General features: G+C 40.8%; 1 protein-coding gene and 1 non-coding gene across 8 annotated transcripts in view; both read right to left on the reverse strand.

Moving 5' to 3' along the window:
- Positions 1-14,115, reverse strand: part of LOC131231154 (lactoylglutathione lyase-like) — a 45,734-nt gene that overhangs the window by 22,906 nt on the left and 8,713 nt on the right. The gene's annotated exons all lie outside the window — the stretch shown is intronic.
- Positions 9,546-9,652, reverse strand: LOC131232114 (small nucleolar RNA R71). Its single transcript, XR_009164717.1, has one exon. It is a non-coding gene; the product is annotated as a small nucleolar RNA R71 (small nucleolar RNA).

Consider the following 14,115-nt stretch of genomic DNA (forward strand, 5'->3'; position numbering starts at 1 on the left):
TGAGGAAGATCTAAGGCTCAAGTGGGCGACACCATAGGAAGCAGTGGTGATAATAACGCTCACCATTGAAACCATCCTAGGGTTTTCAGTGATTTTTATTTGCCATCCAACCTGTTTATAAGGTCACGTAGGGAAAACACAATTACACAAGTATCAGCTTAATCAAAGCTTCTACGGCTCCCAAGAAGTTTTAATGGTGGCTGTCCAATTCCCACTTTGTGGTTCAATTCAGCTTTGGATCTGCCTCTTTTTGAAATTCACATGTAAAATGATCTGATAAACTGAATGGACGGTGTGGATAAAGCCCCTGCCTGGACCCAGACTGTCTACGGCAGGACACAATCGGCTTCCAATACCACAAGGCATCCTAATAGAAAAAAAAGAAGAAGAAAAAAAGGCATCCTAATGGAAATCTCAAGTGGGGAAAATTGCGGTGACTCCGCACACAAACGTATAGTTGATATCCCAACTCCATTGTTTCAGCTGGTGTGAGGCACTCGAGTTGTAGATCAGTCTCATTTTCGGCCCCACGGGGACTAGATTGGGTAGTGTAAACACTGCATTGAGATAGGTAGAGTGTTGACGTTGCAAAGTTACGTGAGCCCTATCATAAACTGTGTTATATCCACACCATCCATCCATTTTTTCAGATCATTTTAGAGCACGAGCCCAAAAATGAGGCAGATTGAAATCTCAAGTGAACCACGCCACAGAAATCAGCGGGACAATGACAATCCATCATTGAAACCTTCCCAGGGCTCCCCATGATGTTTATTTCCCGTCATTATACGGTATGAACCCAAAAATAAGGTAGATCTAAATCTCAAGTGACCACATCACAATAAACTATATTGATTGTACTTCCACCGTTAAACTTTCTTTTTTTTTCTTTCTTCTTTTTTCAATTACAAGATACATCCGTACTCCCACAAGCACCCCAATGGGCACTCGAACCCATGACCTCTTTGTTGAAACTCTTACCATCGCGATGAATGTCAAATAAACATTATAATGAGGGTGAGAAGGTTTTTAACCGTAGACAATCAATCATTACTGTTTTCCTGTGGTGTGGTCAACCTGTTATTTAAATCTATCTCATTTTTAAGATCAAGCCAGAATAAATGGAGGGTGTGGATAAAACATATACATCATAGTGGGTCTATAGAGACCACTAGCCACATGGCTATGGGCAGCATCACTGGCCAAACCATGTTCATCTAAAACTTCCGTGGCCACCAAGTAGTTTTCAACGGTAGGCATTCAATCCCCAATGTTCTCTTAAGCTTCGGCCGTAAAAGGACTTTTAAAAGGGATGCACTCACACGTGTGTGGCACTCGCACCACAAGCCTATTTGGGAGCGTATTTGGAATCCTCTGGGTTTAGAACCCTCTAGATTTAAAGACCCCTTGATTTAAAATTCTCCTCTTATCTTTGGCACCCTGTATTCAAGAATCTCTTCTGATTTAAAAGTAGATATGCGTAGTATATTTACAGGTCCAAATTTAATTATTAAATCAACTTTAATATCTTTAATTAGTAAACAAATGTAATGTTTGATATAAATAATGCTTGTAATAAGTGAGTTGAAATATATACTTTGCCCGAAAATGATGAAATTCTAAGTCTCAGATGGGATACAAGCACAAGATCACATCTGAGTGACTAACCAATGATTTTTAACCACTGATTTACGAGGATTGTGTTTGGACATCACAGATCACCGTATTAAAGTGATTATAGTGATGCAACTGACACACATGTATACATGCAATTCTTGGAAGGCACATAGATGTAATCCAAGCTTTCATCTTGGATTTGAAACTCCATTTAAGGAGATTTGCAACTCACCTGTATTTGAAACCCCAGCTACTTAATGATGGCAAATATACTAAGGAATTTGAAATCCCTTCAACCCTGTTGCCAGATGACTCGTAAATAGTCTATCACTGAGGCACTGCACAGTGCTGGTAGCTTGGATTTTGATTCTTAAATAAAAGGATTCAAATCCAAGATTTCAAATCCCTTATATTTGGATTTGGCCAGTAGTGTTCTGCATCCTGGAGTTTCAATCCAATGAAATTTAGAGACTGTGTTTAGCAACTTAGATTCGTGGAATCAGAAGCTTTTCTGGAGCCCACAGTGTCTAATGCGTTTATTACGTGCACTCTCTCATGTTTTCGTTGGATGCCAAAAGAGGGCCGATTGAAAACTCAGGTGGGCCACACCACACCAGAGAGAACAGTTGGTACACAAACCATTAAAAACCTTCCAGATTACCAGTTGGACCCACCTTTTATCTTCACCATCCATTCCATTCAGAAGATGCGTTTGACTGGATGCATGAAGAGCCAAAAAATAAGGCCATTCCAAAAGTCAAGTGGCCATACTTTAGTATGAAAATTTTAATTATTGGGTTGGATTTAAAATCATCGGACTTTGCAACCAAGCTTTTAGAAACGCAGCAAAACTAGCCTCACATATGGATTTCAAGGATTCAAATCCAGGCAAAATAGAGGCTGCCAGACATAACCGAGGCCTTTTGGATTTGGGATCCAAATCCAGTCCCAAATTCAGGTTGCAAAAAGACCCCTTTTAGAGAACTAGTTTCGCAGAACCCTTGCATTCATCACCATCCAAAAGCATAACAATCTAATAATCCTAACCATCCAATGAATAGATCTCAATACAAATGGTCATCATCTATACCAACCTAGTTTGATCGTCAATCTAAACCGTTCATCCAGTTGGCCCCAATTTGGATTGCTTATAGATGCTCATAGCATCAAGAGTCATTTTGAACGGATGATGCTAACTATTCAGTAGCTGGCTTGCAAAACAACAAACAAACATGACAGTTGAATGGTTAAGATCATCCCCATGGTCGCCATTCCTCATGTGAGAACTGGTCTGAGTAGGTTACGTGTGATTTGTACAGATCCGCATGGTGTTTTTGAAGATATGCAAAGATGTACGGAGAATATTTCTTGATAAAATATTTGGAATGCATTGAATAATGCCATGTCATTGTAAAGATGGTTGGATCATGAAGGAACGGTTATAGAGCATATGGTAGAAAGAGAAGCAAAAGGTTGTGGAGCTGACTGGATATGGCAACCGTCGACACGTGGGAAGCATCTAGATGGTCAAATGAAGGTTATAAATAGCAAAGGAATTCAACATGAAAAGCTCGTCTCATACAAACTCAATCAAACCCAAACATTATCTTTCAATTATCCTTCCAATTGCTAAGTTAATTACATTTTCTAGTGTAATCCTTTACTTTTTGCAAAGTAAATTACCTTTCTTAGTGTATTCATTTACTTTCGGCTTGTCATTTACATTATGTAGTGTAATCTGTAGCATTAATCAAGCAGTTGATAATTTAGCTGTAATTTGAGTCTACGTTCACACGCTGGATTTAGTTCTTCACTCGAAGATGTGTTTCGCAGCTGTTCTTCATGACTGATTGTACGAATCCATTTTTCTCATTTCACTTTATCTGTACTGAAAAGTTCTTTCGTACGGAAGGCAAATGTGTAACCCATCATCAGAGGATGAACCATACCCTCTAAATATTTCCTAATCATGTTTACACACAGAACAAGTGACTGAATAGGCGACCGATCTTATCAAATTTCGGTCATACACTACGTGTTTGCTTATCTTGGCGCTTAGGGTCATAGTTGTTAAGTTTGAATTGAGTCGCAATTCAATTCTGGCATGCCCGCATACCTGTAGTCGAAAACAGAGTAACAATAGTTTTTGACATGCCCAATGGGAATCACTCTCTAATTTACTAGCATAATATTGCTACTTATGAATATAAGAAGTACTCGGATTATTGGGATTGATCCCTATGCATTGACCACATGACCTCTGGTCAAGGACGTGCCAATTCAAGCAGCTCCTAAAGCGTTGAATCTAAACAATAGCCCAACGCTTGGTACCAGGGACCAGGAAGGAGCCTTAAACCTTTCAGATTGTTCCTCCAGACAAGATAGTGATTGTTCTTCAAGATGTACAGCTAAGTATTCAGCATGTATAAGAATATGGAAGAGCCTAAGTCGAACAATTCTGTATTCAAACTGAAAACACTAATAGATACATGGCCAACGGGGCTGAGGCCATACATCGATTAATGGTTATGATGGCCGAGCAAAAGCCATCAGTGATGTAGTATAATGCCGAGGGAAGTTTTATCGGTAATGCAACTCAGCTGCCATCTATACCACCTCCACAGAGGAATCTGCCACCATTCATAGTTCCGAAGATATGAAATATTCCGCCCCCCATAGAACTTAGACGACCAGAGTGAGAGGCTAGAAATTTGCATTTAAAATCATAATAAATCATTACTAAGATGATATAATCCTCATCAGTTCCCTAGGAATCCTCTATTCTAAGAGAGAATGAACCGTTTCAGTTTCGAACCACCACCAATCGTTGAACCTAAGCGAGTGGATCGTGACCAAATCGTACGAATCGTCCAGAAGGTTGTAGGCCAAGTATTTAGCCATAATTTCATCCTAGTTTATCACAAACCATATCCCGAATGGATAGATCAGCAAAATCCATTGTCAAGAAATTATTGACCGAATTTTGCCTTGTTTTCAAGTGATCCTGGTCAGTTGACTATCGAACACGTCGGCCGATTCACTATGCAGTGTGGAGAATTGGCGAATGATAATTATCATAAGTTACAATTATTCGGTCATTCGCTAAGGGGGACAACCTTTACATGGTATTCAAACCTATTGCCGGATTTGGTGCATACTTGGCAAGAAATGGAAGATAAATTCCATGCTAAGCTTTTCTGTAAGAATAGGGAAATAATTATGTTCGATCTCACACGTTTTTCGCAATTATTAGGACAAACTTGTGAGAGTTTTATCACTTAGTTTAAGAGGACAAAGAGCCGATGTAAGATTTTCATGATCGAAGCCGAATTTGTGCAGCTAGCATAAGATGGGCTCGAATATAAACTTCGTAAGAAGTTCATCGGGACAAAGTTCATAGACCTATATGACTTGACCAAGAAAGTCTCTAGGTATGATGAACTTTAGCATGAGGGGATCAGGTAAAAGAACTCGTCATTGGGGACATATTATCATGACCCAAATTATGAGGTCGCGATTGTCAAAGTGGTAGCTAATAAACCACTTGTATGTTTAGCGTTGGTCAAAGTGGAATCGGCCACATCCACTGCACTAAAAACTCAAAATATTTACACTTTTGACATCACAAGAGCCGATGAAATCTTTGAAATTATGTTGACCGAAAAGTTTATCAAGGTTCCTATGAATCATAAGGTACCTTCGGGCGATGAGTTACAAAAGATCGAATATTGTAAGTGACATGGAGCTCGATTTCATTCAACTAATAAATGTGTTGTATATAGGAACACCATCCAAGATAATATCAATTACGGATTGCTGAAATTTTCAGAAAAAGGCGAAGAAGATATATTGATTGACACAAATCCATTCTCACCTAATGTTGAGGTTAATATGGTCACAGCGAATCTAAGAAAGCCTAATCAGCCACGTCCGAAGGTTATCGAGGTCCAACTAACCAAGAAGACATGCCACAATGGCCAGTGTAAGGGCAACGTTGGTCTCCTCAGTTGAGCACTATTTGGCTGAACACCATTTGATAAGACAAGCGGGGTTCATAATTATGTGACCAATGTGCTAGAAGGACTATTCTCGGATGGATAGATACTCTCAAATCAAGGTTGCATGAAAGTTGCATGATTCCTAAACAAATGGAGAGGGTTTATTAGTATCGGCCACAATGAACAACCCTTAGCCGTCGCCAGCAAGTTGGAGTACCTAACCAAATAATGGTTAAGCCCCTGACAACTTAGGAAGGAGTATGGAAGAGGGTTATGCACCCAAAATTTCTGGCAACACCAGAGGCATTGACTCAAACTCAAAAACGTTGATGGCAGAGATGTCGAGATGCGATGAGAAGAGAATCAGAAGAAGTCATAGATCTGCCTCGGCCGAAAGTAAACCAATCACAACCATTCTGAAAATTCTTGTGTCTGAAGAACCAGTGGCTGAAAACATAGTGTGGGCAGTTCGGTCTCCTATGTTATGTGAACAGGATTCCAATGTTATCAGCCAGTCCAAAGGAGGAACATGGTTGCAACAATTTATTAGATTATCTTAGTGGCGAATGCTTCCCTGTGGATGAATGGCTAGTAAATGAAATAGTAACGACTGCTAAAAGTATTGCGAGTTGCCTCACCGGCGAATGCATTAACCCGCCTTGTGACCGACAAAAGTGTTAAGTAAATCAAAGACCTTAGTATGGAAATGAATGTAGGAACACTATACCGTTTAATAGCCTTTGATTTAATTGTGTTTGTGATGCAGAGTGTATTTACAAGCATGAACTGAAAAAGGGTGCTTAAACCATGGATTTAACGCTCTGATGACACCCAAGGCAAGGGACGGACTCCAGGGGACCAAGATCGATGGAATTACACACCAGGGATCCGAGGAAATCAGGCCATTCACATTAAAGAGGACCGAAATTGGTAAAAATTGCAAGATCACATAGTTCTCGCCATCTAATTGGTTCAAAACTTCATACATAGCCTGAGGGCCATAAATTAACCGTACATATCAAATTTCAGCCCTCGGATCACTATGGAAGTACCCCAACTGACAGATCAGCCCATAAACCGTTGATTCTGGGCCCGCCTGATATTTGGAGCTGCCTAAAATCTGGCCTCAACGCCTTAAATAGGGAGATTAATCGAATGAATGGTTTGGATTTTGATAGAACATCACAATGGGCTCCGTTTATACAGCGTGTGTACATTAGGTACACAACTGCCGCGAGCCGCACCGAATCAACTAAAGCGGGTCAGCGCTGCTGACCCGCGTCTTCTTCCCAACACGGCAGTTGCCGTTTTAGCGTTGTATAACAGATGAACGCTGTCCATTTTTGCGAACGCTAGTGGGCCCCACATAGTGTACGTACGACCAATCTAAACCGTCCATCTTGTAGAGGACCATGAAATCTTCAAACCCATGCTGAACTTTTGGACCCATGCAATCACACGTGCGTGATACAGAGGCCATAAGTGGACTGCCCTGCAATGTTCAAATTGATGTTTGGATGATTTCTTTTCTGATTCTGAGTCAATGAACATGAAAAACCATCCGTTTCTTATCGAAATTTCGAGGGCAATCTAATGGACGGGGTGGATTTCCTTGAAAACACCTTTATGGGGCCCACCGATCACATCAGCGCTGGACGTGCGAAAGGCTACGCACTTCCGCGAGATCTGATTTTCCAGGCAGTTGTGGCCAACCATCTTTGAGCATATGGCAGATCTGAACCGTCCATCATGTAGACCAGCCAAAATACTTTCAAGAGATGCTGATTTCACAAAAATAATGAAAGGAATGCAAGAGTTATGAAGCCCCAAACTTGGCTGCGAAAAGGCTTTCGCTGCACGTGCGATAGCTTCCCAAATCCAATTTTCACCACTCCAAAAGCTATAAAAGGAGTTCCAAATGTGGAGAAGAGGGTGTGCTTGAATAGGGGACGTCAGATAGAGAGAGAGAGAGGCGGCGAGAGAAGTGTTTAGAATTTTTATGTATTTTTTCTTTATTTTTCTTCTTTTTCCTATGATTATGTTATGCTAAATCCCTTAGCTAGGGCTAAGAGGTGAAGCTTGTGGCGTGATGGGAGCTTCTACAGGTTTGATTGAACTGAACTGATTGACTTTGTTTTGATTTAAGAAATTCTTTTAGTCATTAATGGTTTGTTGTGATTTAAATTACAGTAGATCTGTGATCGCTTGAATAATTTCTTTCCTTTTATTTTGATGTTTGGAAACCCTGTTGTTCGCCATCGTCTCATAGACATGGTTGGATGATGAAATCCTTCCTAACACTCATACATCTTTTAGTTAGTTATGGATTGGTCTAAGTTCTGTTGTTTACCTTGTCTCTTAGGCATGGATTTGTGATGGAATCATACCTAATTCTTATACCTTTCATCTCTTGAAAACTATATCAAGTAAGTTCAGTATAATATCCATGAAGCAGGCATAAGATCTCCCTGATCTCTACAAGTGGATCCTCTGAATCCCTAGTTCCCTTTCTCTGAATTCTTTAAGTTTAGATTAATATTTCACCATTATTCCTCAAATCACAATTGGTTTAGATTTCATCTTAGCCTAGTTCTAGATCTGGTTATTTTCAGATAACGTACAGGTTAGTTCCTGTGGATTCGACCTTGGTCTTACCGAGTTTATTACTACATCACAACCCCGCACTTGAGGTGTGAACAAGTTTTGGCGCCGTTGCCGGGATCGGCTACGTTTCCTGAAGTTAACCGGTTTTAGGATTAGTTTAAGATTAGGACTTTTCTTGCTTTTTAGGATTTATTTTAGAATTTTCTAATTCCGGTTTTCTTTAATTTTTAGAAATTTTCTATTTAAATAACTTTCTATTTTTAGATAGTTTTCTTTTTTTTAGAAACTAACCCAACTTTCTTATTTTGTAGGATTCTGAGATAGGTTTCTAAATTGGTAATTTCTCTCTTCCTTACTATTTCTAGATTAGGATTCCTTTTTTAGTAAGTTTCTAATTCTAACTCTTTTAGAATCTAATTTTGTTTCCTATTTTATTTTTAGAAATTTTCTATTTTAAGACTTTCTGTTTAGAAACTAACTTTTCTGTTTTGTAGGCTTATTAGAAATTTCTAATTCGGTATGCTCTTTCTAAATTTCTACTTTCTAATTTAGGAATTCTTCCTTGTTTCTTTTTATTTCTATATTTCTCTTCTTAGGAATTTTATAGGCTTGCTATTCTTAGAAACTAACTTGTTTTGTTCTATTTTGTAGGTTTCAATTTAGGGACTCCAATTTGGTAACTTCCTTCCAGCCCTCTTTCTCTGTTTAGATTTTTATTTCCCTTCTTAGGATTAGGTTTAGAATTTGATTGAGAGCTGCGAGTGTTTCATGCCCAAGTGGGCTTGTAACAACACTCGACGTCTCTTGACTGAAGGAGGATTAGTTGAGGGGTTAACTGTCCATCGTAGGACTAGACACTGCTCGAAATCCCCTGAGTTAATTGAGGATATGGCTGGAAATCAACCTCTTCTACCCCAACCTAGGATAGAAGATCTCCAGGATGAGAATGAGGTGCATCAAGCACCCCCGCCTCGTACCTTACGAGATTACTTACAACCGGCGGGGGTGAGTACGCCCTCATGCATGATTTTTCCTGAGAATGCAGGACACATGGATATCAAGCCAGGGGTGATCCAACTCCTCCCTAAATTTCATGGGCTTGAGTTAGAGAATCCTTACTTACATTTAAAAAAATTTGACGAGATCATAGCTACCTTATACTTTCTTAACGTATCTAATGACATGGTCAGGTTGAAACTCTTTCCCTTTTCTTTGAAAGAGAAAGCCAAGACGTGATTACATTCACTACGTCCTCGATCAATTGGCAGATGGAATGACATGATAAAGGAGTTTATTAAGAAGTTTTTCCCATACCATAAGACGAACACCCTAAGAAAGTCGATCATGAACTTCGCCCAAAGGGAAGATGAAACATTCTTCCAATGTTGGGAGCGGTTCAAGGATCTTGTCAGTTCATGCCCACAACATGGTTTTGAAACGTGGCGCATCACGAACTTTTTCTATGATGGACTGACATCTCCCATGCGCCAATTAGTCGAGACGATGTGTAATGGGGAGTTTATGAATAAAGGAGTCGATGAAGTGTGGGATTACTTTGATAAACTTGCTGAGAATACACAAACATGGGACATCTCCCCTAGACCTAGTACTACGTCTAGGCCGACTCATTCCAAGGAAAGGGGTGGAATGTATCTCCTGAGAGAAGACGATAATATTAATGCTAAGGTAGCTAATCTCACTAGGAAACTCGAGGCCATGGAATTTAAGAAGGATAAGGCTAAGGAAATTGTTTGTAGCATCTGTGGTTGCAACATTCATACTACTGAAAACTGTCCAACTATCTCTGCCTTTCAAGAGGTATTAAATGAGCAATCCAATGCTGTAAGCAATTACCAAAGACCTTTCAGTGGGCCCACCTCTAACACATACAATCCTGGCTGGAGAAATCATCCAAACTTCAGTTGGAGGAATGGACAAACCGCTACACCTCAAGGTTACCTAAATCAAAATCCAACTCAAGAGAAACCTCAAGAGGATTCGGTTCTGAAACATTTTCAAAAGCAAGAGCTTTTCAATCAGGGTATGCTACAGGCCTTCCAAGACCTAACAAAAGCAATACAAGGACTTAAGGCTGAAAATACGATTGGGAACAAGGGGAGCTTCCCAGCTCAACCTCTTCCCAATCCTAAACCGCAATATGAAGTTAGCGACCCAAGCTCTTCAAATCAGATGGAGCAAGCTAAATCCATCACCACTCTTAGGAGTGGAAAGATCATTGACAAAACCATTCCGGTTAGGGCTGAAAAGCCTAAGGACCCGGAAGTGGATAAAGAAGATGGATCTAGCCATGCCCCACCAGAGTTAGAACCGGAACCTCAAGGAAAGCCGATTGCTCCATTTCCCCAACGGTTGGTTGCACCAAAATCGCTCTCTAACTCTCAGGATATTCTAGAGGTGTTGAAACAAGTGAAGGTCAATATTCCACTACTTGATGCCGTGAAACAAATACCTTCATATGCCAAATTCCTGAAAGACTTATGTACGACCAAAAGACGGTAAAATATTCAAAAGAAAATCTTCCTGACTGAGAAAGTGAGTGCCATCCTAAAGCAAGATGTGCCGCAAAAATTCAAAGACCCCGGTAGCCCAACCATATCATGTGTAATTGGGGACCATCGAATTGATCACGCACTTCTTGACTTAGGAGCGAGCGTTAATCTTATCCCCTACTCGGTATATAAACAGTTGGGCTTAGGTGAATTAAAACCCACCTTAACCACACTACAACTTGCTGATCGCTCTGTTCGTATACCAAGAGGGATAATTGAGGATGTGTTGGTCCATGTTGATCGATTTTACTACCCAGTTGATTTCATCATCTTGGATACCGAACCCATTGGTAACACAAGCACTCAGATTCCCGTCATTCTTGGTCGCTCATTCCTTGCCACTTCAAACGCAATTATCAATTGCAGGAATGGTGTCATGAGTATGTCTCTCGGGAATATGACATTAGAAATGAATATCTTTTTCAACACGGCCAGACGGATAGAGGAAGATGACGATATCCACGATATTAACATGATCGATACTTTCGTGGATGACAGGACACCCCTTACCTTATCCTCTGATCCTCTAGAGACATGCCTGGCCCACTCCCACGAGTTTGATGATGACATAATTAGGGAGACGTGTGCCATGCTTGATGCGGTACCGGTACTTGAAGTTAACCGGTGGAGGCCACAATTTGAAGAGTTATCCCAAACTGATGAAATGCCTCTACCGTCTAACCTCAAGCCACCGAAGCTTGACCTAAAACCTTTGCCCTCTGATTTAAAATATGCATACTTAGGTCAAGATGAGACATATCCGGTGGTGATTTCTGCCCACCTTGAGAAAGAACAAGAGAGTATGCTCATATCTACTCTCCTGGAGCACAAGAGAGCCCTTGGATGGACAATCGCAGACCTCAAGGGAATCGACCCCTCGATTTGTACTCACGCATATATCTTGAGGATAATGCGAAGACCGCTCGGCAACTACAACGTAGATTAAATCCAAACATGAAGGAAGTGGTTAAGGCCGAGGTTCTTAAACTATTGGATATGGGTATCATATACCCTATATCTGATAGTCAATGGGTGACTCCAACTCAGATGGTTCCTAAGAAGTCCGGGATCACCATCGTAGCCAATGCCAATAATGAACTCGTGCCAAATAGAGTTACCACTGGTTGGAAAATGTGCATTGACTACAGGAAACTGAATGTCATCACTAGGAAAGACCACTTCCCTTTAGCCTTCATCGATCAAATATTGAAAAGGCTAACTAGTCACTCTTATTACAGTTTCCTTGACGGGTATTCGGGCTACAACCAGATAGAGATCGCCCCTGAAGATCAAGAAAAGACTACGTTTACATGTCCCTACGACACCTTTGCTTACCGAAGGATGCCGTTTGGACTATGTAATGCTCCTGCCACCTTCCAGCGATGTATGATGAGCATATTTTCTGACATGGTGGGGCAATATTTAGAGGTCTTCATGGACGATTTCTCTGTCTTCGGTCCATCTTTCAGCGAGTGCTTGGAAAGTCTTAAATGTGTGCTGAAAAGATGTCAAGAAAAGAACTTGGTACTTAATTGGGAGAAGTGCCATTTCATGGTTCAGAAGGAAATTGTCCTTGGACACATTATTTCATCCAAAGGAATTGAGGTGGATAAGGCAAAGATCGATCTTATCTCTAACCTACCTCCACCCAAGAACATAAGGGACGTGCGATCCTTCCTAGGACACGCCGGGTTTTACAGAAGATTCATAAAGGACTTTAGTCTCATCTCTCGTCCTTTATGTAATCTACTTCAAAAGGATGCACCATACGAGTGGATGGAGCTGCCAAGAAGCTTTCACTAAACTTAAGGGCATATTGACTAGTTCACCCATCATACAACCACGACCGGAGCATTCCTTTTGAACTTATGTGCGACGCGTCCCGATTATGCTCTTGGGGCAGTTCTGAGCCAGAGAAAAAATAAGAAACCCTATGTTATTCATTACGCAAGTAAGACTCTAAATCCTGCCCAAGTGAACTACTCGACTACAGAAAAGGAACTCTTAGCCGTAGTGTTTGCCTTGGACAAATTTAGGTCCTACTTGATTGGATCCAAGATCATTATTTACACTGATCATGCAGCGCTTAAGTATCTTCTGTCTAAGAATGATGCTAAGCCCCGCCTGATACGATGGATCCTCCTACTCCAGGAATTTGACGTAGAGATAAAAGATAAAAGGGGAGTAGAGAACGTAGTGGCTGACCATCTTTCTCGCCTTAATCCCTCTGATTCCTTTGAGACAACACAGATTAATGACATGTTCCCTGACGAATAGTTGTTCAGAGTCTCCCATTCGCCTTGGTTCGCTGATATCGCTAATTATCTTGCCACAGGTTCCATACCGACACATTGGACTGCGCAAGATAAGAAGAAATTTTTCACCAAGGTGCGCAACTTCTTCTGGGATGATCCATACTTGTTTAAATATTGTCTAGACCAAATCTTAAGGAGATGTGTGCCAGACGATGAGCATCAGAGTGTCATCTCCTTCTGTCACTCACAGGCCTATGGTGGTCACTTTTCTGCAAAAAAGACCACGGTAAAAATTCTGCAGTGTGGCTTCTATTGGCCCACTATGTTCAGGGACACTCACGAGTTTTACAAAGCTTGTGAGCGTTGTCAAAAATTAGGAGCGTTGTCCCGTCGAAATATGATGCCTTTGAATCCCATTCTTATCATTGAGGCATTTGATTGCTGGGGCATCGATTTCATGGGACCATTTCCCCAATCTTTTGGAAACCTATATATTTTGCTCGCTGTAGACTATGTCACTAAGTGGGTTGAAGTGATTCCGTGTCAGAATAATGACCATCGCACGGTCATTAAATTCCTAAAAGAGAACATTCTTTCCCGATTCGGAACGCCTCGAGCTATCATTAGTGATGGGGGCTCACACTTTTGTAATAGACCATTTGAGAGTTTAATAAAGAAATATGGTATCTCTCAAAGGTGAGCACCCCATACCTCCCACAGACAAGCGGGCAAGTTGAGATTTTCAATAGGGAGATCAAACACATTTTGGAAAAAACGATTAACCTTGACCGTAAGGATTGGTCAATTCGATTGACCGATGCCTTATGGGCATACCGTACTGCTTTTAAAACCCTTATTGGAATGTCTCCCTTTAGACTTGTCTATGGGAAAGCTTGCCACTTGCTTGTGGAGTTGGAACATAGAGCCTACTGGGCGATCAAAAATTTGAATTTCAATCTGGACAACGCTGGCTCACTACGTAAACTTCAATTGAATGAACTCGAAGAAATCCGGAACGATGCATACGAGAACTCGAGAATTTATAAGGATAGAATGAAGGCGTTTCATGAC

Source organism: Magnolia sinica, chromosome 17 (assembly GCF_029962835.1).
Source record: "Magnolia sinica isolate HGM2019 chromosome 17, MsV1, whole genome shotgun sequence".
In the NCBI taxonomy this organism is placed as follows: Eukaryota; Viridiplantae; Streptophyta; class Magnoliopsida; order Magnoliales; family Magnoliaceae; genus Magnolia; species Magnolia sinica.